Source organism: Doryrhamphus excisus, chromosome 3, assembly GCF_030265055.1.
Source record: "Doryrhamphus excisus isolate RoL2022-K1 chromosome 3, RoL_Dexc_1.0, whole genome shotgun sequence".
NCBI lineage: Eukaryota > Metazoa > Chordata > Actinopteri > Syngnathiformes > Syngnathidae > Doryrhamphus > Doryrhamphus excisus.
This window is the reverse complement of record NC_080468.1, coordinates 21,548,885-21,574,966: the sequence shown is the minus strand read 5'-3', so window position 1 is coordinate 21,574,966 and position 26,082 is coordinate 21,548,885. Positions and strand designations below refer to the sequence as shown.

The 26,082-nt window shown below is 40.6% G+C and overlaps 1 protein-coding gene across 39 annotated transcripts in view; it reads left to right on the top strand.

The window, feature by feature from the left end:
• Positions 1-26,082, top strand: part of LOC131124820 (receptor-type tyrosine-protein phosphatase delta-like) — a 330,087-nt gene that overhangs the window by 220,676 nt on the left and 83,329 nt on the right. Inside the window, exon 1 of one of the 39 annotated variants that reach the window (XM_058065613.1) lies at positions 3,216-3,590. The exons of the other annotated variants lie outside the window; for them this stretch is intronic. The gene's annotated coding sequence lies outside the window, so the exon portion shown is untranslated. Of the gene's footprint in view, positions 1-3,215; positions 3,591-26,082 lie in introns of those variants that run through there. 39 annotated transcript variants of the gene reach the window in all.

The window sequence follows — 26,082 nt, the reverse complement described above, 5'->3', positions numbered from 1 at the left end:
AAGACTATTCAGTAATAATGGGCAGACTTTCACAAAAAAAAACCCATAATTCCATTTGCCTTTTCCTGATTGCTTACATTATTAGTACGGCTAGCTAGCATTAGCGTTCATACAGCCCATCCCTGGCATGGCGTCTTCCTCTATTCCTTCCCTTCTTTCTCTGTTTCATGTTTGTGGTCTTTCGCTGTGTGCACAACTAATGGCCAGGGTGTAATCCACTGGCTAATCTGCTGACAGTGTGTGTGACAAGGCATTAGCTTTGTGTCACTGCCTGCCATGCTGTGCGACCACACTTGTGTGTGTGTGTGTGTGTGTGTGTCACAATAAGCGTGCTCTAGCATACAAAATAAGTTGCTAAAACTGCACGTTAGCATCTGCTACATCGATGTGACTTGTCTTTTATATCTCATCCCATCGCGGTTAATAAGACGGCAGGTCAGAGCTGGTGGACGTGACAAGAAAAAGACCCTAAGTGGACCCTCATTAGTGGGCGTCAGTGCAAAGATCTTCTATATGACAGGAGTGCTCCGCTGTTCAAGGACCTACTGGTAAATTGCTAGCCTAATTAAGCTGATAGTTTAATAAGATTATTCTGGATATAATATTAATTTCTGCTACCTGAATACAACACCGTGTATTACAGTAACACTTGTCAGAAACAACAGCATCTGAGTTGTAGGTCCCGCCCTCCGCAACCCCTCCACGCCTTGTACACAATTCTGATCAAGTAAAGCAGCCATCGTAAAATTAATTTCCCTATCAAGCGAGACTGCAGCGATAACAATCGTTCTTAAGCGGATATATCTAATCCTACGTCGACATCAACACCGTGGATGGAGATTGACTTGTTTATGATCGCCGCCCAAGCACATCAAGGAGGGGCGAGGAAAAGGGGGGGTGAAAGGACACACTGCAAAAATAAGTCAAAGAAAAAAAAATCACAATTACGGAATTAATGACATAAATGAGTTACCACAGTTAATTTTCACAGTTATTTTATCAGCTTTTTGTTTTTCATTCATTCATTCATTTTCTATCTCTTATCCTCACAAGGGTTGCGGGGGTGCTGGAGCCTATCCCAGCTGTCTTCGGGCGAGAAGCGGGGTACACCCTGCACTGGTCGGCAGCCAATCACAGGGCACATATAGACAAACAACCATTCACACTCACGTTCATATCTATGGACAATTTGGAGTCGCCAATTAACCTAGCATGTTTTTGGAATGTGGGAGGAAACTGGAGTACCCGGAGAAAACCCACGCATGCACGGGGAGAACATGCAAACTCCACAGAGATAGCCAATGGTGGAATTGAACTCAGGTCTCCTAGCTGTGAGGCCTGCACGCGAACCACTATTTCACCGTGCAGCCATACTTTACATTATTGACCCTTAATTCCCAAATGGATGTTCATTTACTCTACATTCAATTTGATGTAGCCTTCAAGTGTTTAGAAATAAACTTGTTTATTTTTCATTAACTGTAACTGGTAGTTGGGTTCTTGTTTTTTCGGTTGTTTTTTTTTTACTGGCGGGGGCGACTCAGATTAGCTCATGTAGCTTATTAGCATTTACTATTAAACAAAAATAATCCTGTTTTTAAAGTTTAATTCCTAAAAATCTTAGTGGATCTACTAAGATTTAAGTGGATTTGACTGGCAGTAAACAACCTGCATTTGTTTCCTTGCAGCAGGGGTCCCCAAACTGTGACTCGGGACCCATTATTAGTCCCGTGTTTTTGAGCTCCATCATATATGCTATGAAAATGCTGACAGGGCTAAACATAGCCAACTCTGTAGATGAAAAGCATCCACTTAAACTCTCGCTTGACCTATACGGGCACTTGTGTGTCCTCCATGGTGGACGTGCTGAGTCATATGTAGTCGATACGTCCTTATCTCGTGGAGTGGGGAAGGGGCTGGCTTTGATGCTGGCAGGTGCAATGAGCTGAGGAGCAATTAGGTCCATAAAGAGATCTACTCTGCAGTTTGCAGAATCCACTCCTAGCTCTTAGAAAGGTGAGAAATGCCACCTCCTAATAAAAAAAAAAAAAAAAACAGCCTCTGCTAGCTTGCAGTGCCCTCCGTCGAAGGTGTATAGCACCCAACAATGCCATATATGGACATATGCATATTTATTGCTTAAATTGCGAGTTAGCATTTCTGCTAATTACCCCATCGAGTGTTGGAGAATTAAGCAATGATAAATGTGATAATCAAGACATTTAATAATGCAAGGAACATTGCAGGAGATTATTTTATATTATATTTTTCTTATCTTGCTGTACAAACAAAAAGTCCTGCACATTTTAGCCAGATTTTCTAAATGTAATCATATTATTAGTCATAAATATGAAATAAAGCAGCCCCTTTTCATAGCTCTCTAATGCAATTCCTGTTATGACGGAGTATTATATAATAATAAATAATCTGAGATTTTGAGAATAAAGTAATACAAGAATAAAGTTGTGAATTTAAATACTTTTTAATACTTTTTGAATGTGTACAGTTTGACTTTTAACGAGTGTCATCTTCTTACAAACAACCTAACCTGATCTACCACTTGTAAATTTATGATTTTATTCTCAAATTAAAATTCTAACATTCTAATTTTTTCTCCAATGTGGCCCAAATATGCTGTCTTAAAGTAGAGATAATCAGAAAAAAATGTAATTCGAGGAAAAAATAAATGAATCAATAAAATCCACCAAAACTAACACACCAGAGCAGAAAAATAGGAAATTATGTCAATCATAATACAATTAAAAATATATATATATACTCCATCCATTCATCTTCTATGCCTGATAGAATCCTCATTAGGATTGCAAGGATATGCTGGAGTCTACACCAGGAACCATAGAAGCAGCTACAGAGCTGTGCCTAATGAATTGTCGTTTGAGTGAACATGTCATTGCAGTCGCCCCCTGCTGTCTGCAGGAAGTAAAACGTTTTCCAAAGTGTCAAACTTTGAGTAAATCCTCTCCTATTGTTCATACATATAATGTTTATGAGCGTCATAAACATAGTACTATTGCATCATCCTAATAGGCAAAATAAATCTAGAATTCATGACATAATCAATGAACGGCTTGAAAGGAGATACATTCCTGCAGTGAGTTGATCCGGGGGGAGTTTTAGTGTATGTTGGTGTGGGTGTGTGTGGGACTTCGCCTGGTGACGTCACCGCGCACTCACACTCCACAGTGAGCGAGCGAGTGTGTGTGTTTGGGGGCGGTGGGGGTCCGTGCAAATGCAAGCAAGCAAGCGAGCAACCACTTTGCAGGCACAGTCTCCGACACGTTCACGCTCAATGGAGAGCCAGGACATAGACGGATCCCAAATATTCCACACGCCAGAGATTACCCTTATTTAAACATCCCACAGAAAAAAAAAACAGACGAAAGACGAAAGGAGGGTCAACAAGGTGGAAGAATAGCGGATTTCCCCCTCCTCTTTATTCCATGCGTCTCCACGTTTTGCCTCTCTGGACTCGACTGTCGTTGCTGGATTAAAAAAAAAAACAAAACAAAACCAAAAACCAAATAAATAAAACAGACGACTTTGAAAGTGAACGCAACAATGCTGATAAGGTAAGAAAAGCATGTGTGTTCTTGGAGGGTGTGTGTGACAGCTGCCGCAGTGATTTCAGGTGCACGCGCGCACACAAACACGTACACGCGTAAAGCACGCGCACACGCTCAGCTGTCACCCGCAAAACACCCTTTGACTTGCTTTGGTAATGCGTTCAGGTGCACCTCGTTTTTTTGTAATGTCCGTCGCTGGTTTGTTCGTCTTTAAATTGAGTTGAGTTGTGTGACATTTACGAGTTATAAGCAATGCTGGGCAACTTCTGAAGCTTTAAACAACAGTTTGAAGTAAAAAAACAAACAAAATAAAGCCATGGATACTTATACTACATTTTAATTGTTGATGTTATAATATCGTGCCTTATGTTATTCCCCTTTGCAGCATGGTAGCACACTTTTTACCAGTTGGGTCGTCATTTATACTGACAAGGACAAAAGTTGGCACTTTTTGGTGAAGCTCTCTAAAAAAAAAAGTACATTTTAAAGCTTTTTCATCTTTCAAATGTCATGTAAAGTAAAAAAAAATAGCATCAATATTTCATACCTTCTCTTACACCCCTTTTTGGGGCATGGAAGCACACTTCTTACCACTCGCAGTATCAGTTATACCACCAAGGACACAAACCCACACCATGTTTTCCTCAAACTGTCATAAAAAGTGCATTTTTAATCTTTTGCACCATCCAATCTTATTTTTAAAGGGCAGTAATAGCAAACTGACTTAATAGTACCTTTTTAAATTACCCTCTGCACCGTGAGAGCACACTTTTTGACACCTGGAATGTCATTTACGCTGCAAAGGACACAAACTGACACTTTAATTTAGTTTAACTGTCACAGTAAGTACATTTTAAAGCTTTTGCACACTTCAAACTGTATTCCCCAGCTTCAAAAGCACATGGAAACTGCCAAAACCTTCCAGATATGTGCCCTAATAGGGTACAGTTAGTGTAAACTTAGCAAAAAGTGACCCCTGCTGCTATTTCTGTAACTCTCCAGGGATGCAATCCTGTTTTTATTCTTAGCAGTTGTGCTATTTTAATCAACAACTGGTACTTATTGTTATACTGTATGTAAACTGAAGCTCTCTTTATGGGGTGAATGTGCTGTTGTGGGCCACTAGGGGGCTCTACAAGCAATACGGTAAAGCAGGAAAAATTAAAGCGACACATTCAGCAAAAATTGGCATATTGTATATTTTAATGTATAGTTGTTGTTGATATATATAAACATATGTTTGTTTATTTGCTGTATGTAACAATATACATAAGTATGTGAACCTGCAGTGATATAAGGGGCGGAGTCAGGAAGTGACCCTGAAAGTCGTATGCGGTTTATTTTCATGTATTTTGGTGATCTCATACAAATGTTTGCCAGCGTCTGGAGAGAAAACGGGGGAATGTTGGGAGCAAGCTTTATGTCTTTCAGATGTCCCGCCATGTGGTTTAAATGTTAAGCTCGGATGGCGACGACACGTTGGAGGGGAAGTTCCCGATATTTTTGTACGCTCCACAAACAAAAATGAGTCATTCTCGTAAAAGCAAGGAGAATGGAAAAGTGTGTGTGTGTGCAAGTGACAGAATGCCGAGTGGTCAGCTTTGAGTGGTTTGGTGTGTAAAAAATCCCGATGGTGGCGAGACCTAACCTCATAATATCATATGTCAAATAAAAGAAAAACAAGTAAAAAAAAAACAATAAAAAGATGATACATGCTTTTTATTGGACGATAGTAGACATCAGACTGATTTAATTTAATTTTATATTTAATTAAATTTCTGTTAATTTTTTTTTACATTGAATTGCTGTAAGACAAGGCTTTTTTTGTCATTTAATTTTAGCTATTTTTGGCTTGCCATGAAGTTCTTCCACACCAAATGCAGACAACCGCTATTTTATTGTGTTTAATGTCAGTAAGGTTCTTTTTTTATCCATTTATTTATTGATCGATTCATGTTGGAGTTTGACAAGGTATAGGTCAGGGTTCTGGGTGGATTGGTCTCCCTAACCAAATGCACCCAGCCACACTTTTCATAGACCTTGATTTCAATTGTTTATCTTTATAAAAGTGTTTTTATTAATTATAGATAAATGAAAACTTTGGAGATACATGTCAGGGTTTCCCCGGATATTTTGAAGCTGTGGTGGTGGGCTGGCAAGTGGCATTTACAAAAAAAGTAAGTTAGCATGTATTCCATCACCTTGCCAGTGAGACAATAACGAACAAGCTAGCTGCCGCCAGAGAGGCAGTGAGGCAGAATGTGTAAACAAAGATTCCAGGAAGTTGAATGAGATTGAAACGTGAGCGATCACACATGCTAGCATGGATAGGCTAAGCCTGCAACCAGCAAATAAAATAATAATAACCACAATAATAATAATAATAATAATAATAATCACAAATAATGGCGATAGATAGACATTTTTAAGTTTTTAAGTTTATTGTACTTCACTAAGTTTGATCAAATTTTCTTGATTCATTTGGATTTTTGACCAGGTTGAGGTCAGGGCTTTTCATTTTTCTATCACAAACTCATCGAAATGAGGCCAGTGGTTGCCCGTGCTTGTCATGTGCTACGTCGCATGCGTGCTTTTTTTTTCTCGACTATGCAGCTGGGTGTTAATCAAGTGAAGCACGCACCGCTTGTATGCCTTGATGCGTTGCGACAAACCAGAAAGCTCTTTTATTTCGCACAACAGCGACTTGGCATAATGAAGCGATCATGACTTTACCCTTGCTTCGTTTTGTCCCCCGCCATTTATTTACTTGAGAGCATTTCCTTCTGTAACCTCTACATAAGTAGCTTCAAGGGTGGTTTGCTAAAATCGCTACGGGGCATTCGTTGTAGACATTAGGGAACACTAGCATGCTAGTTGCCACTGAGTCGGAATAATCAGAAGGCCATTTTCACGCCCAAGCAAAATCACCTCTGCTGTCCGTCAGCCTGTCAAGGAGGGACGCTGAGACGCGGCTGAGCTTGTTCGCCCACGTTAAGTCATCGTCCCCCTGTTTGGCTTCCTGTCCGTCCGTGTTTTTCTCTCGCCTTCTTGCTGTCTTGCACGGCTCATATCAAAGTGAAAGATCACAGAGGAAAAAAAAAAGTTGTTCTGTCGCCGTATAACATGTCTGTGTCGCAGTCGCTAGACGCTACACCAGCCATTTGGTACACCTGTGCTGTCTAATGAGAGCCAGCGTGATAGTTATGGCTTTAATAAGCAAACTACAAGTGAAGCGGCACGTGCAGGACATATGCAGTTTGCAGGATTCTACAAAAATTACAAGGGTGGTGCATGGAGCCATGAAATAACATGTAACAAGAGATCCAACACGGAAATGATGGTTTTACTAATAGAAATGAAATTTATGGAGAGCATACACGACAGATACAGTTTGCAGGATTATGTAAAAAAAATCCAGGTGTGGCGCTTCTATCACGGAATAGCCTGTAAAATGAGATACAACATGGAAATGATGGCTTTACAAAGCGAACAGGAGCCCATAGAGCACATACAGGATATATTAACTCTGCAGTATTACACTAAGCCGACAATGTATTTTTGGAATTATATAAAAATATATTGAGTAGGTCATGATACGATGGCATTTGGGTGACAATCTGTTAATTGACTTTCATTTTAATGTTACCATGGTATATGGTATGGTGTGCTATTCGTAGCAGTGGAACCACTCACAAGTCTGGTATCGTCATGGCACCACCGACTGTCGTTTTACATCCTTGCTGAACGAAGGAGTATTCACATTTCTCTCACTTTTGTTAAAAATTAATTACAAAAGTTCTCCTCCGATTCCATGTGGAAGTGGTAAGTCTTTCTCTTGTGTCTCTGTAGTGATCCCGTTCCTGCCCATTACAGTTGAGCAATGTGCTGAAAAGGCAGAATAGGAGTGTAAAGGTGACTATAGGGGTGCTATTTCATGGATACAGGGCTCTCATAATGGTAAATGTATTTGACAAGTCATAAACATGTTTTCCATGCTCAAGCTATGGAAATAGTCCATTATTAATATTGAATCCTACTTATAACGGTCAGGTCTGGCACCAATTAAACACAATCTTCTCAATATCTGATGACGCCCCCATTATGTATTGCTGCATAGGGGATTGGTGGACCCAATGTCGTGTCCGAGCACCGCATGTGCAGTGAAGGTCTCGCAGCTGTTTTGTGCTTTCCAAAGATCAGGTTTCGCGACATGACATATGGCTACACCTGGAGCCGGGATCAGGATCAGGATCGAGGGCCAGTGGCGCTGGAAAGAGGAATGGAATTCTTTGCTTGACATCCATTATTTTTCTTCAAAACATGGCCTAACCAAAAACCTGTCACCATTAGCAAAAGTTAATATCACAGTACAGAAACCAAAACAGACGGAAAGAGTGTTCAAATACTGTTCCATTTCTATAATAATATAAAAATTAGCCATGCGAGTGATGGGATTTCAATTTAAACGTGACCATTTTTAGACATTTTCTACCAGTCACCACTGCAGTCTGCTCTTCAATAAAGGGTGAGGGGGTTTCAGTGCCTGCCGAGCACCAAAATAGAGTGTCATGATAAAAATAATATTATATAAAGGAAAAAAAAGGCTCCTTCCAGGAACAATTATGCTACCCGCTGTGCCAAATAGACTGGCTCACAAGATGAGTGTGACAGAGAAGTGCTTCTCAAGTGAGGGGAAAAAAAACCTTTACGTGTGTATATACAAAGCCAAGTAGTAGCTACTGCATTGGTATTTAATGTATTGAAATAAATTAAATTATCCAACATTAGGACAAGCAAATGGGATACAATATGTTGGGTAGTGGTTTAAATCACGCTTAGAGGTGTTGTAATATTTCACCTACACTTGTACTTGATGTCATCTAAAACCACATACTATTAAATCTAACCTAAACCTAATTAAACTGTTATTTTAGTAAAGAAACAGGTCTGGTTGCTGTGCAGGTGTACCCAGTGTTTCCTCCAAGCAATGCATGCAGGCTGTAATGCTGAAAATGACAAGTGACGACCTTTAGTCGTTTTGTCCTGATCTTAATTTTGTATTCCAGTATTCCCATTCTTACACTGTTAGTAGTCCATGTAACCCCAGTATCCCCCACCCCTCCCACAACTACCTCGCTGTACTCAATCTGCAATTATTGCAAGCTGCTTTGAAGAAGCCAGGCGGAACTAAAATGACTTTTCATGTCGACTATAATGACTGCCATTTGGACGCCGACACTGAGGGACAGAGGGGGGAGAAAAAAAAGTACTATGGAGAAAGAAGTGAAAGAGGGATGAATGGAGGAGGAAAATGTCTGAGGTCACCTCTGTTTCTGTGGCCAAAAGTATTGGAACACTTGGCTGTGTGAATACATGACTGTGGCTTGCTGAGTTTGGCGTGGAAGAACTTGTGAGTGGTCAATGCAACCGAGCCCTGAACTCACTGCGATAATACACTAAAAAGAAAAGAAATAAACTCCTGAAATGTACATATTAATGCTTTTTATTCAATTATATTAGAATTTTAGCATATTTTAATACATATCTATGTATTTATTTATAATTTGATCAATTTATTATTATCATTAGCCCTTTGAGGCTTTTATGATTAAGGACTGTATAAATAAACTTGACACGAAAACAAATGTTGCTGGTTCATAATTCTGCTATTAATTATCGACCGATAATTGATAAGTTCTACTTAAAAAAAACAATTATCATTACGATTCATTCAACGATACTTTGTCATGTCATATTTGTGCCACTCGATGGTACTCACATGTAGTATACATGTGTGAGGCATACCATATTTGCTAAATAGGTGGATAAAAACAATCAATACACTACCATGGTATAATGCAGAATATTAATCAACTGAGCTCTAACCATGTGCTTTCCAGACTTTTTTTTTTTTTTTTTTTTTTTACAAAAACTGCACAGCAAAGCACTCTGGGAAACAGGAAGTACTCCCAACAACGCTACATTATAAAGATCGTCTCTGTTAAGAAAAAAAAAAAAACGACTTATGTGAGTTTAGATGGTAGCTAGGGCTGGCGATAGGGCGATATTTTTAAAATGTTGGTATTTTATACTGGTGCAGCTTGCCGCATTCTCCATTGTTTGCACTCATTGAGCACCCCTTCGATACGCTAAGATCCCCGCAGAGATACGGAGGATAGGCTGCATGGCGGTTGTGAACAGTGAAACGACAGTATAAAGGTTGCACTATAAGGACAGTATCATATATTTATTTATACTGTAATTTATCTTTCCTTTTTTATTCTATGTTTGCACTAAAGGAGGTGCTCTCAATCTCATTGTGCATGCGTATAGTGACAACAAAGACATTCTATTCTATTCTATTCTATTATATCAACCATGTTTTCCGTCTGTCATCACGGGGAACGAGAGATGGAAGCACTAACAGCGCTAACCCAGCAGCATGATTGCACTGAAGATTGAATCGCTATCCGCTCATCTCGTTGGCCATATTTGGATTGAGATGGCAGGAGTTAGTTCTGATAGAGCGTCAAATCTTGCGCATTGCACGTAGTCCATGTTGCCATTGTCCATGTCAATAATTGAAGTTCCTCCAGGTTCCTTTTGCCAACAAGCTTAGACGCTTCTCACTGGATTACGGAATGATCTGGGTCAAAAGTGGTGCCGTATATCTCCCATCCCAAGGGTGGGCCGCCGCTGCCAGAGGCCCGCCGGTGTAGAGTACCATCACCTGGAAGTATCTTTTTTTATGCTTAATGAGTCCAGACAGTCATGGAGGAGAGGCTGAAGTGTTGGTAATCTATTATTTAGACGCTAGCTAGGGGCTTGGGGCGGGAGGGAGTCTGGTCCCAGGAATGTCATGCATGTTTTTGGCAAGGCAAATGCTAGCACCCCCCAAACCCCTCCGGGAGGTACTCCAAGCTCTGTGTGGGAAAAGAAATGAGCAGCTAATAGACGTTAATGTGCCTTGCTCTGTTAAAACTTCTCAAGATTCCACAAATAGCCACCTTTTCCACTCCATTGTTTGCCTTTTATAGAGTGTACGTTACTTTTAAATTATGTCATCATTGGACTTGCGTCTAATTTGTCAACAAACTTAAATGCTATATAAGTGTAAGAAGATTAAGTGCTAAAAAGACCACAGTAAATTGTAAAATCAATAAAACCCTATTTTAAATGGCTGGGATTGAAAGTGTTGAGCCATATTTTGTGTGACTTTAGAAGGGCAATTTTGAGGTTCCATTTAATTGTGTTTTTCTGAATATATTTAGTTATTTTTCACAGATGTGTAAAATTCACATCAGGCAATATATTAATGGAATTGGCTTCCTCTTCTATTATTCCAACTCTTCAACGTTATGAACTAATCAGTAAATTAAGTTACGAAACGTGCCTTCACCCCCTTGGCAGATGTCTATATTTACATTCTGGTATTCCCAAATCTACCAGCAACAGTTAAAGATAGATCGTCCATTTTAGCCTCCGACTTGGATTACTCTTAAAACAAAATCCATGCGGACAAAGATAGCACATATGAGTTTCCCAATGTAAATCGAACTTGTGACCTAGCGAGGACGTGCTCTGTGAAAAGTACAGTACACTTCATCCTCCAGAACTCTGGACAAGGAATTCCATGCAGACGCTATCTTGTCCTTGCAAGTTTTTCTCTTCCGTGGACGCCGGGAGTAACATTCCGTGAGTGCTGTTGTAAATGGACACCTCGGCATTCATGCCAGACGAAGGGAAAGCTGGGAATGCGACTTATGTTCCATAACCCTGAGGCCACAAATGGAATGTGGACAGACAGAAAATGGAATGTAGACGGGATCCAATGCGAAAGGAACTCGGGACGCATGGTCGGATATTTTTAACGTATTTTGGGCGTCTCTTCTTTGAATCACAAATTCCGACCAAAGTGTTCTGCTTTGTGATCCCTTTGGTCACTACAGCACTTACAGAGTGTAATACCGGGAACCCCAGTATTTTATTATTATTATTATTCTAACTTTATTAAGTATTGCAGTTTTTTACGGTATTATAAGAAGAGTTTATTCTTCAGAGAGAATATTATACGTTGCTGTTTGACGTGTGGTAACAGGCCGCATTAGCACGCAATAAGGTCGCCATATCCTTACCTTTATGTATTCCCACTTCGTATCAGCATTTGGGATCTGAAAGAAACATGGGAATAATACAGTGTAGTAGTCTATATGTGCAGCATGGGTTGGTTAGCAAAGTTAGTACCATGTTTGAACAACATAATCATGCAAAAAGTGTGGAATTTCCAACTGATTGCCTATACTGAAATGCATTTACATAAAATTAGATGTCATTAAAAAAAATATTTTTTTGTCATTGCCCTTGAATTTTATTTTCAGTTATTAATCTATAATGTTTTGTTGTGCTTAGGTTGTCAGGCAGTATCTCAATTGTATTTTTATTTATATCTATCATCTATTAAAATAATATCTATCCACTGCCAACATTTATTTGGGGTAGGGTATGTAATTATTTGTATTCTATTTTATAGTGTCCATAGTCATAAGGGGGAATCCACTTATACACTTTGTTTATATGCATCATGTATTATCTGAATACTACGAATATTTATTTGGGATAAGGTATTTGTCAAATTAGATTTGACCTCATTGTGCTTAAAGTCACAGAGGGAGAAAAAAACACATTTAAAACAATAAATTAAAAATGTACAACATCTACACCAAAAAAAGTATCTCGGCAGGAGCGTGAGGCGATTATCTTCGGAAATTAGCTCGCTCGTTTAAAAGCGGCATTGGATGCAGATGCCGCCGTTCAATGGGAGCCCATTATTCCAAACGACTCTCATTAAAGCCGCAGTGAAATAAAGCAAGCTAGAGGGGGTTGAAGGGGGAAGCGATGATATAAAATCTTTAGAGGCGGCTGTGCGGAACCCGGTAATGCCGTCTTCATTAACTGACGTCAGGAAGTGAAAAGGCAGCTGATTTCTTCCCCTCTTTAAAAAAAATAAACTCACAAGGAGGTTATTCGGCATTTACACTCCAAGCCGGCGAAGCCAACAATACTGTCTGAGCTTAATGACGGAGTCTATTAAAATACTCAACAGAGATGAGCATGAGTCATAGCTGCGCTGTAATTTTCTGTATTTGAAGATAAGAAGCTCTTATGCATGGAAACGCACTTTACTGATGAATCAAATATGCCTTACGGTTACCTTTACCCAATCCTCGTTTTAATATCGCATCTTCTTCAACATCTTTTTATCTACTATATACAGGAACCCGGCCGCACGGTGGAATAGTGGTTGGAATGTGGGCCACACAGTCAGGAGATCAGGAAGAACGGGGTTGGATTGATCTCTGTGTGGAGTTTGAATGTTCTCCCCATGCATGCTAGGTTAATTGGTGACTCCAAATTGTCCATAGGTATGAATGTGAGTGTGAATGGTTGTTTGTCTATATGTGCCCTGTTATTGGCTGGCCACCAGTCCAGGGTGTACCTCGCCTCTCACCCAAAGTCAGCTGGGATAGGCTCCAGCATACCCTCGTGACCCAAGTGAGGATAAGCGGCATAGAAAATTGTGTCTGTTGTGAGATAAATAATTATCCAATAATAAAAGCCTGTTGTTGGCAATCAAGTTTGGCGAGCGTTACTAGTGACACCTAGTGGCCAGTGTACTATTCAACATCTTGTATTGGCTTAACTGTAACTGTATTTGTATTTTAGTTAATTTATTAGTTAGTTTATAGTCTTACTTCAGGCCATCAGATTTATTGTTTATTTTCCTTTATTTGAGTAATTGTATTCTTAATCCGCAATTGCTGTATTTTATATGTGCCAAAAGCGAAACGCATTCTCACTCTACAGCACAATTTAAGGACACCCTCTCACCCCCCCACACCCCCCACTCTCCTCTTTTAGGGTCAGGACACCAGCGTTTTGAGTGGGAGTGGGAGCATTGATTGCCAATAAAGTCATTAATTAAGCCCTAAGAGGACTTCCTGCACAAACACAACAATTTGTTCTTCTCAAAACAAGAGTGGCAGTTTTCATTATGACCCTTTTGAACTCCACTTAGGGACAAACCAAATATTTGCGAAGGGGAACTTCAATGTCAACAAGGGACAAGTAGGTTAATACACATGGAGTGAATTCATAAAAACGGAATGACGTGAATTGTTGTTGGGATGATTTAGGAATAGTTTTAGGAACACACGCATTAATGAAAAGAGATGGAGGCCACTTCCTGTTTTTGGACATCTTGGTGATACACGTCACTGTTTTGCATCCACCTCCATTCTTCTGTGACTGATCTACCAATGCACCTACCTTCAAATAGATCAGTGGTGGGCAAATATTTTGACTGATAGGCCGCATTGAGTTAACAAAATTGTCCCAAAATTGAACAGAACATATATTTAACACACATATTATTTTATGCTTATAACTTTCCTTGAATTATTTGTCTAATTTTATTTGTAAAAGTGTGGTCATGTCAGACCACATCAAACTATGTCATTTAATTGTACATTTTTTTTTTTTTACTAAATAAGTTAAAAATTGAAATACTTAGAAAGCAAATGGTGGGCCAGATTCAATTGCTTGGTGGGCTGCATGTCGCCCCCGGTCCGTAGTTTGCCCACCCCTGAATTAGATCCTGAAGAGGGTGAATATTTTTCAGATTATTAACAGTCCATTTGGTGCTGAAAACAATAGAGCACCCCTGTTAGATAGAAGGTATTTGATGGTATTTCCCACTGCATACATGTCTTGTGTGTATACAAGTGTCCAGAAAAACAATACCCATCATAAAGTAGAGTTTCTTTGACTTGTGTTTTTCCAGGAGGTCCTGAAAAACAGCAGTGTTTCTATTATATGTAGGGGATTTTGACTCCCATTTTTTTTTTTTTTAGCAGTAGATAGTTGGACACCGATCCAATACCCAGGAGAGTGCTTTATAAATCAATACATGACCATTTACGATCATACTCAGTGGTCATCGATGATCTGTCAAGCTGGTCTGAATAGCACAGTGGATGGAAAAAAATCAAGAACTTTCCCTGCATCCAAAACAAATAATGGCTAACTTAGCAAATAGCAAATCAATACAGTGTTCTTTATTGAGCTTTCATGCTCGACAAGAGGCTGCCTGGCACCCGGCCTGATGCACTCTGTCCCCTCTTTTGTTTGCTTTGTGTCAAGTGTGTGTTTTCACACAAAACTGACACTGACTCTATGTAGACTGGAATATAATTTGAAAAATTGAAGAAAAAAAAAAACATCCGGAAGCCTCAGTCCAAGCGGGAATAGGCCTGGGGTGTCTCTATGGGGTTGGCAGTATTGCATCCATCCACCCTACTGTTTGACTGAATGGGTCTGAATAAACAACCCCAAATACTGTCACTACAGAGAAGCTATTCAAAGATCCCCTATATGACAGATGCACTCTGGACCTACTGCAAAAAATACCAGTCAAAGATGCTATGGGAGACGGAAGCACTTTGCTGTTGTTCGTTTTCATTGATCTAATGCAATAAACACAAGTCAAAGATCCACCAAGGGACACGAGTGCTCCTTTGATTTTTTTTTTAGGACATCCTATGCGAAAATAAGAATTTATTTCAGCAAGTGATGCTTAGATGAGAGATTCCAGCAGATAAATAGCAGCTGTAGAAATGATATACATCACAGTTTTGTTTATACCGCCTTCTAAATAAATGGCCGAGGCCCCGCTGTCACTCACAGATGGCGCTTCCTTTAGAGGAGGGAAAAAAAAAAAAGATGAGATCACTGACGCGTTATAATGCTCTGGCAAGGCGGCGGCCATTTTGCACAAAACCTCCGGAGGCAGCGATCGTCACAGAGAGGCGTTAGCGTCGTCTTGGCAGCGCACGGACCCCCCGGCGCCGAGTAGTAACCGATAGCTGAGTTGGAGCTCGTCATGCCAGATGCTTATCACTGTTGACATCTGTCTGAAACATTTTTTTTCTTTCATATGACCTTTGTTATTTTTGTACGTTTTAGACTCTTCTTTATAGTTTCACATAGCATAGCTTCATGCAGTTTTTACTGAACAGACAGAAAATCTTCAGAATTAAGTTTTTTTTTGTCTTAATTTGCCTTTTAAGTCATACAAAACTGTATAATTTAAAGTAGCATCATGCAGCACATCTTGCAGGATATCATTCCGGCATACACATTAGCGGTGTATTTTGCTTTTTCTTAAGAGATAAGAGACATTACGCAAAGTAGGATTCAACATTAATAAATTGATTATTTTCAGACTAAGACATTATTAGATTATTAAACATAAACACATGATAAGCCATAAGAAGACATACTGGAATAACTCACATGTTAGCATTTGGAAAGTTCCTCCTTCTTGTAGCAGCTGACTTTGTTGAAACCGCATTGCGCAACTAACACGCAGGCTATGGGAACTCTGCAGGGAATAAGATACAGCTACCACGTTAAGCATAGCAATGTACCAAGCTAACAAGTTATCCTCCAGTGTATTCCTTTTAAACTTAAGAGGTTTGAAACCGACGAGAACTAAGCAAAAAACATACCACTTCCACACGGAATGGGAGAACCTTTTTCCGATTATGTCTTGTCACACGTTGCATGAATGGCTTAACTTGCAAGTTTAAGGGGGCCTATTATATTCATTCTTCTTAGATTTCTTAGATTTTCTTAGCTTTTGCAGAATCTGCACCTTAATTCATGCTTCCTGCCAAAACGGTCTGTTTTAATTTATTCCAGCCATGGCACTGGCTCTGGTCTCTGGGCCTGCCAAAGCTGCTGTGATTGGTCACACGCCCAAAGTACTTCCTAACTATGAACCTTATAAGAAAGTCCGCTCCTCTGTGACATCACAAAGAGGCAAAGAGCCATCCCAAACTTCTTCCAGGGCTCACTTCCAAATGCATAAACCTCATTATCTGAAACTTTGGCATCGTTTAACACGAGAATACAACAGTCTAACTACATTTATAGGTCCGAAAAGTGGAAAAAGCATAACAGGTCCCCTTTAACGTAAGATAATGTCTCATCAATGTAACATTACTGACGCCTGGTGACCATATACTATATACTGTATGACGTGTCTTGCTGCTGATTCACTGTAACACAACACATGTGGAAAACAATGGCAAAATCTGACAATTGGACTAATTACACTCAGTAGCTCCACATCGTAAACCATCAATTTGTGTATTTGGATCAACTCCACTCCTACACTATTATATCTCCTTGGCAGCACTGAGTCACCACTCCTATCAAAATGAACAATTTTCTCCCATTTGGGCTGCCTTCTTTAGTTTTATTTTTCATAGTGTCCATCATGAGTCATCATTTGCCCTGCCATCTATGATAGAAAGCAGCGTAAGAGCAGTTTGTGTATGTTGCTTTGTAGCTACTGGATATGTGAATGAGGGTTGGATTGTGTTCTAATTAGACTTATTAGCCTCAGCTGGGAGCATCTGGGCTTTGCCTCCAACATACACGATTAGAAAGGATGCACCCGGCAGCAGCAGCAGCGGCAGCATAAGAGAGCGTAGGTCAGCCATGACGGGGGTCATATGTGCAGCTATTTCGGTCCACCATATTCTCAACAACAACACCACCACCACAACAAATCCCGGCTCCGTGCTACAATGATGCCACCTTGGAATGTCATCAAACACAGACTGGGATTTGATTTTACTCTCATAAGACCAAACACGGAAAGGTAAGGTTTTTTTCATGCCACCTCATTGGAAATCTATATTTATTCACTGAGTTTGATTCAAGTTAGCAGCTTTTTTCCACTCTTTTGGGGAAGATTTGGGGTTGCTACCACTGTCAACATGCCTTGTGTTGTGCTGGAACATGCCAGTGTGCTGAAAAACAGCCAAGTGCTTCCATCATGTAGATGATCTAACTTGTTTTTGCAGTGAGTCCTTTTATACAGTGTGCTCTTGTCACGTAGAGCAGTTGTCCCCAACCTTTTTGAGCCCACAGGCCGGCTCTAATTCCAGTGCACGTGTGTGCGGATAATGCTTTTATAAATTACTGACATATAAAACAAAGACAAGCACAAAGTGAATAATGACTCTTTATCGGTGCGAAGTTGGTGGTAGTTACTCGTCTTGGATGGGAACAGCAACAACATCTTCAGTGCCATTTTGGAAAACTCTCGATAGTTCTTTTTAACTTTAATCCAAAATGACACGAAACAACCAACATGTGATTTTTTCCCATTAACATGAAAGCGATGAAACCATATTTTAAGTACCTGCTGTCATTGTTTCAATTTCATTCTTGTCTCCTCGTCATTCTGAGTAAGAATAGTCACTAATTGGGTTATAAAATACCTCTCCAGATACCAAAGTGCTTTACACCGAGATCCCATTATTCATTCCCTCCACAGTCACACACTGGTGGTGGTATCTACATCTGTAGTCACAGCTGCTCTGGGGTACACTGATGGAAACATGGATGCCAATTGGCACTAACAGCCTCCCTGACTTCTAACAAACATTCATTCACCCGTTTGCTGAATAGTCTTTTTACCTACTTTTAAAATAACATAAACATGCTTATTTAAAAAAAAAATTGATCTGCATTTACGATAATCTCGTAAATCTCGCAAGGTCTTTTTGTGAGAACATTGCACGGGAAATAAAAGAGAAGCAGAAGAACCTCCCTTATGATTTTTAGGCATGTTGTCTCGTCTTGGTTGCTGACATGAGGCCAGAGCTTGCAGACTAACAGCTGGGAAATCCGTGGCCCCAGACTGCCCTCGCACTCCTCCTGCTCTAATGCCACCGCTCCTTTCCTCCTGTTCTGTCTGCTAATAAAAGTGGCGACTGCGAACAGCTGGGCCTCCTGTGATCTGTCTCCGCGGGCCTTTTTCTTGGCAAGAACAGGAGCCTAAAAGACCGAGACACGTCACACATGCAACAAATCAATACTAAAGTGTCTCAACTAAGATTTTGACATTGCAAAGTGAAAGTTTCCACAGTGTCCTTGGTGTTTTTTTTTTTTTTTTTTATAATCGCGTGACAAAACAGCAACTCAAGGGTTTGGTTGCACAGAAACAAGAGAAATAACAAGTTATGTTTTTCCAGGGTTGGATGAATTTTTCTGCATATTTTGTGGCAGCAGTTTGGGGAAGGCCCTCGTCGGTTCCAGTACATCACAAGACGCTCCTTTGCAGTGGGAAAACGTTAAAATTCCCATAGACAAACAATCCCAAATCTTTCCCACAGAGTGGAAAAAAGTCGCAAATGGAAATGAAATACATACACTCTACAAATCAACATCAGTAGCCTCCGAATGAGGATTGCTGTGTTGTTACTGCAAAAATGCTTGTCAAAGATCTTTGATCGGACAGAGATGCTCTTCTATTTTTCAGAAACTGCTGCAAACATGCTTGTCAAAGAGTAGCGTTTTCGAAAATTAATAAACGCACTGTCTGCTAGTGCGAGGCTGCACGGTGGAATAGTGGTTAACATGTTGGCCACACAGTCAGGAGATCTGGAAGATCTGGGTTTAAATTTCTGCTTGGCATCATTGTGTGGAGTTTGTATGTTGTTCCCGTTTCTGGTTTCCTCCCACATTCCAAAAACATGCTATGTTAAATGGCGACTCTAAATTGTACATAGGTATGAATGTGAGTGTGAATGGTTGTTTGTCTATATGTGCCCTGTGATTGGCTGGCCACCAGTCCACGGTGTACCCCGCCTCTCACCAGAAGTCAAATGGGATAGGCTCCAGCATACCCCGTGACTCTGAGGATATAGCAGCATATAATATGGATGGATAATAAATGGCCGCTGTTTTGTGGCTGACTATGGACTGTTATTAGTCAAAACATATTGAAAAGCAAATTATATATAATATTCTGGCTACTGGGTGTCAGTAATGTCAGATGACATTAGATTACCTTCACACTGCATGTAGTCAGCCATTGCATGTCTGACACGACATAGTTCTCCCATTCCATGTAGTAGTGGTAACATTTTGGCTTTTATGTCCTTCTTCCCCACTTTAGAATAAAGGAATTGGAGAGGCTAAGAGCTACGTGAGCAACATTGCAGGGGTTACGTGGAAACAATTAATTTTCACACGTAAATATTATCAGTAATTTCATTTTAAGCCAGGCAATAATGGAACGTGTGCACTACAGCTGGTAATAATAACCTGTGGCACAGCTGGGACAAAATCATAACAGCTGTTAGATTGTACTGTTGGAGAATTATGAGCAAGTATGAGTGAGAGGGTACTCATGGTATGACAAGGCTCTGGAGGTACACAAGACAAAAAAAAGGTTGGGAAACACTGCTGGAAATGAGAATGCAGCACAAAGACATATTGCAAAATTGGAGGACTTTGTGAGTCAAAGCTCCTCTTTATGACAGGAGTTCCCTGCATTTTTAAGGACCTACGGCTACAATACCTTTAGGGAATCTGCAACAAAAAACGTGTCCCTGCAAGTTTTAAACGGAACCGTTTTAATGCCACTCCTGGACCAGAATTTGGCACACCAGCCTTTCTTTGAATAGCCCTGCTTTGGAGGATGGTTGAAACTGAATGATGTTGCAGTGAGAAACTTCATCTTCATGTAATTATCTCAAACCGGCTATGCGGGTGTGTTTATTGCGGCCGGTCGCCATCACTTTACGACGCGGATGATTAACATTCACACACACACACAAATGTGTTTGAGTCCAGAGCGGCGTAACAGCCCAATGAAATATATTCAGATTAGAAAGGTGTCGCATTACTCTCCAGTCACATGATAAATATGTCGTTAGCGCTGTCATTAATCTTCCAGAGCGCTTCTGGTTGCTAGCTTGCATCGCCAGTTGTCTCCTGCAAAAGAGGTCAAGGTAGTCTGACCGGAGTTCTTCTTTTGTTAGCATATGACCGCACTGTTAAAGGCGTTATTGATATTTATCAAAGCTTTTCACCCCTAAAGTGCATTGATATTACTTTGACTAGCATTTACACGATACATCCTTTAAAACAACAAGCCGCTCCTGCTTTGCGGTAGGTCCCTGAACACAGCAGAGTGCTCATGTCATCTCGACGATCTTAGACTCATGCTTTGAGTTATGCTATTAAAAACAGCAAAGCACTTCTATTATATAGAGGACCTTTGGAAAGATGGCACGTATTGTCATTCTCAGTGTATAAACTTTTTCATGACAAAGGTGTGTGATTAGCTCTAAAGGGAGCTGTAAAAAAACTGCATTGTTTGGGGGAGGGCGGGATGCTTGTTAAACAGGACGGTGATGAAAAACGACGAACACCTCGCACTCCTCGGAATATAAAACAGGAGGCATAATCAAGCACAGATTCCAGGGCAACATAGTTATCTTGCCAATTGTGATAGCACCTTTTTTATTGAATCTCTCAGTCGCCCCACCATTGTGCCTCGCTCCATAAAATAGCAGCAAGTGGATGGGGGGGCGGCTATAATGATGGCCCGGGACAGGAATAAACTTGTTTTACTGCTGCAAACACAATGATGTGACCTGGAAAGGTTGTATTTTTTTCATTTTTTGTGAGGATAATGACTATATTTTAGTATCCGGGCTTCGGTGTGAACTTTAATTACTTGTCTGGGGCCGTCGAGCTACACTGGTCTGGAGGACTGTGGTGATAAAGTCCATATTGGTAGCAGCTTTATGAAAGACAACGTGGGTATGGAGCAAAATCCTCTTTGCACATAACAGCTTGTCTGTTTTTAGACTTTCTTGTAACACCTTTCATTATTCATTTGCAGAAAGCAGCTGTAACATAGAGGATCTTTGACCAGAATTTTTGCAGTAGCTTCTTTAAAATCAGTCGGACACTTCTGCAAAAGTTTCAGATAATGAGGTTTGCACATTTGGAAGTGAGCCCTGAAAGACGTTTGGCATGGCTGAAAATGCTCTGTTTCAGGGGGCGTTGCAAGATTGTTCCTTTGTGATGTCACAGAGAAGCAGGCTTGGTCGTGTCGAAGAGTCAGAAGAGCAAGCAGTGTCATGGAGCAAAATCAGTTGCCTGTGTAGCATTATACAGTGTGCATACGGGGAGTGGGGTTGCTAATAGCCTTTCCCCACCACAATTAGTAGCTCTACCTGAGTTTTTTAAACACTGGCAGTCCGCAAAAAACGTGTAGTGACCACATTAGACGTTACTGATGCTATAGAAAACCTATTGCTAAAATGACCTACTACTGCTACCTACCGTTGAGAGATGTCTTGAAGTAACCTGTTTTCTTGAGAAACTTCAGACTGTCCAGTCTCTACTTCCGGCATGTATGGCTGTATGTTAAAAGCGGACAAAGATACATCGCCGTTTATTATGAACTTTTATAGCACTCGGGAGTGTGACCAACACACCAACAATACATTAAATCAGATTGTTTCGCGGTAACATGAAGAAATACAGCTGGAGTAGGTGCAAATTCTGGAAGAACTAGAAAGCTTTCTGTGCTGGTTATCATGGTTAGCTGCTTGATGGGAGTCCACATCTCAATACAAAGGGACGAAACATTTGCATAATAGGTCCCCTTAACATGTGAGAAGATGAAATGCATTGTTTTTGTTGCCTGTTTCCCAAGTATGTTGTTGTGTGTGTGTGTGTGTATGTACAAACAAGAGGCATTAATTAAATTAAAGCGGGAGTTACATCCCGATGTATGTGTTACTACACAAACAGGCTCTGCAATTTTGAGGGGGGGATATGTTGGCCATGGCCAGATTGTACACCAGGAGAAGCTGCTCGCAGAGGCCGGATCAGGGGAAATCATGTTGGATAGGGGATGAAAGGGAGGGTCGATCTGGGTTGTGAAAAAACTTTTTCTGGCGGAATTTTCACTTCTAAAATGTTGATGGGGGGGGGGGGGGCAAGCCCAGTTTGCAGCCGGCCCCAGCTGCCATCAGGTTGAGTTCTCATTATGCTTGACGTTAATACAAAAATGTACATGCTGGTTCAGCTGGTTACGTTAAATAGTGGTTGCTGGTTGCATTGAAATGTGCCTGGCACAAAAAAAAAAAAACCCGCCTGTAACGTTTTGGTGGCATGTCTGCACTGTGCGCCTGTCTGTCAATTTACCACTGCACAGGGTGCGGTTCGCCTGCGCCAAGAATGGATCAGGTTGGAGCTGGCGAGCTTGTGATGCACCTGTGGTGAGCTGTTTTGTCACAAAATTGTCACTGCGCCAAGCTGAAATTTTGGACACCTCCAATGGTGCACTGCCTCGCCCAATTTGGCGCAGTCCAGTCTCCCAAAATGGCTGCTGGACCAAATTACCAATGACACTGTTGGGAATAAATTACTATAATTTAATGGAACCATACTACAATTCGGTTGTAAATGCAAGTCAGTGCTACTGGTAATGGTTAGGCCAGCAGAGAGGCCTTGACCTGACTGCACACCACTGAATGCAGAGGATCTTTCTTTAGCAGTAGGTGACAACATGGTCATGTGACACAACCGGAGAAAGTGGGCTGAAATATTTGCAAAAATCAATGACAGCTTAGATCAGGAGTCATAATTGCCAATTATGGAATAATCAAGAACTAAGTGTGCAGACGGTCAAAGGGGTACCTATACCCTTTGCTACTATTTATACCAGGCAATACATTTTCCAGATCTTGATATGGAAGTTAAGGAGAGCCATTCAGATGTGGAAATCACTGTCTTTATACTTCTGCTAACAAGGAAACATAGCCATTTTTCAGTTCAGCCTTGGCCGTAATTCAGCGTTATTCCATCCTTGAGTCCGACATTTCTCAGTAGTCTCTGGTCGTGTGATTCCCCCAAGGGCCAGACACTTTATGTCTGGCAGTTAGCAGCTGTCCCCCACCCACCCACAGATATAAAATGCCACCTCGTGTGTTCGTCTTTTAGTAAAAGCAAGCTTAACTCCTCGGTGGTGTCTTTGGTGATCCTGCGCAGAAACTAGCCTGCGTAGGTCATCAGGAAACTATCCATCGCTATCATTTTGCTGTACTTTTTTGCTGTTCAGAATGTGTACAGTGACAAGAGTGCTGAGGGCATGGATCTCACAATTTGCATCGTGACCTCTTGTTGTTGATAATCCCAATTCAAATCCCAAATTCCCTAGCACAGGGTCATGGTAGTATGTCTGCCGTTGTCATGAATCAGCATTTAGGACTGTTTTTTTATTATTAAGCAAACATTAGCTTGGTTCATGTTTTGTTTATAGAGGACAACCAAGATCAGCTCTTCACTGCCACAGCACACTGAAGTGCTGTGTAAACACAAACAAGCCACATGCTAATAAGCTAACCCCTTGAATTCAAGGTTACAGTCTGCTGCGTTTTCCGAAATACAAACATATGATCACACCCACGCTGTCTTACTCCAAGTGGCCTCCTCGGCAGAAACCTCAGTGCCAAGTCACTTAATGAAATGCTCAATTAGGAAGCTTTAAATAGGTAATTATGCAGCGCCTAATCCCCTCAGCTCCTGGACACTATCTCATTTTGATGACACTCGGGCAGACAGGAAAAACCCGTGAGGGGCGGAGGCCCATCGTCGGTGGGTTCGGGCAAGCCTGTTAATGGCACGGTAATCTCAATCCTTAATCACGATTGTGAGCGTTCCAGGGAGTATTGCATAGGATAGGGTGAGTCAACTAAATTGTTCTGGGGGGCGCATATTCAGAAAGCTCAGAACCGAGGGGAGTCTGACTTCCCCCTTTACTCTTTTTTTTTTTTTTGTGTATAATGTTGAGGCAAACCTTCAATTCACCACATGGGTAATATAGTCTACACCAGGGGTCGGGAACCTTTTTGGCTAAGAGAGCCATGAAGGCCAGATATTTTAAAATGTGTATCTGTGAGAGCCATATACATTTTGAATGCAATAAAATGTGTGCATTTTTATGTAAGACCAACAGTTTTAGATATAATGGGCTCTAATTACGTAGACCAGGCACACTACCCCACGCCAATGGGGTGTGGCCAGCACACTTTCGTGAGCAGCGCAGTGTCTAATAATAAATCTAATACTTGTTGCCATTAATACAACTTCTGCTGCTGCATAGTTTTGAACCGTATTCAGTACACGTATTTCATTCTTTTGGCCATCTTCACCAGAAGGCTTGGTTCTGCAGCTTTAGCTATTTGACTAAAGGAGGAAAGTTTATATTTACATGTTTTTTTGACATCTCAATGACCGAGGTAGACTACAGCATTACCCAGTAATAATCAAGTTTTGGTGTTTGACCTGGAAAATATCATCAGGAAAGATAGATATGGTTGGCCGTATTGCAGCAGAATATAGATGGACAAATTAAAATGCATAAGAAAGTTGTTGATTTTGAATATTATTTTCAACAGTCATTTCGGTGATGGTTTACTTTAAAATGTTAGCAAAAATACATTTTTATTGTGGTAAGAAATGCTTGAGAGCCAGATACAGTCATCAAAAGAGCCCTACCTGGCTCCCGAGCCATAGGTTCCCTACCTCTGGTCTACACAATCATAGTCATACATTGAGACACAAAACTTCAATGTGATGAGAAGACCTACTGCAAAGATAGCCATTGCATATATGACACAAGAACTTTGTTTTTATTATTCAAAGATTCATTATATGGCATGAGCAAGCGGCTGTTTGAAGAGAACCTACTGCAAAAATGCTTGCCAATCTGCTTATACTGCTTTTCATAGATTCTCTGTTTTGTAGGAATGTTGTATTTATTTGTTTGTTTGTTTTACCTTTGTTGGCATATGAAAACATTTTGGACTATTGTGTGTATCTGAATGTGCCCCTTTGTGACATTTGACCTCACCAATGGGCTCCAAAGGATTGAGAAGATAATGTCTCCCCCACCTTTCAGCTTGTTTTGCTGCTGTTTTATCTCTGACTGTGATGTGATAAGCAGACTGAGTCAACAAGCAGGAGAACACATGGAAAGCATTGCTAGCACAAGCTTATCAAAGCTTTTTGCATGGAAATAAATCAGCAGCAGGGACAGCGAGGACAGCGAGGGCGGCGGGGGATGAAAATATGATAACAAAGATGCTTGTTTGCTGACTACACCAAATGTTTTTGGTTGTCCTTACTTTTGCATCACGATAAGACTGCCAAAGGACACGCTGGGTGGGACGATGGTTTTTAAAGTTAAATACGTAGCACTAAAAATTCTAATAGATTTTTTTTTTGGATGATGTTGAAAAGCTCTCCGAAACGAATGAATGTGTGAGTTTTGTCAGCTTGGAGAAATGCAAATGCCACCTTCAAACAAATGTCAGTACAGGAAATCAAAACCGTTTGACATTTTAAAGAGATTTGCTTTCCCTGCGCAGTAGTAAATGTCAGAAAATGCAGCCAGGGGGATCGTGTTTGCAAGATTTTAGCATCATTATGCTTTAAATGTTTTTTGTTTGTTTATTTTATTTAAAGCTTGTCGCTAAACACAGTCGAGCGTCCTGTCATACAGATCCCGTATACGCTCTAACAGTTAGCATTAGCAATTTTTGAACGCGAATAA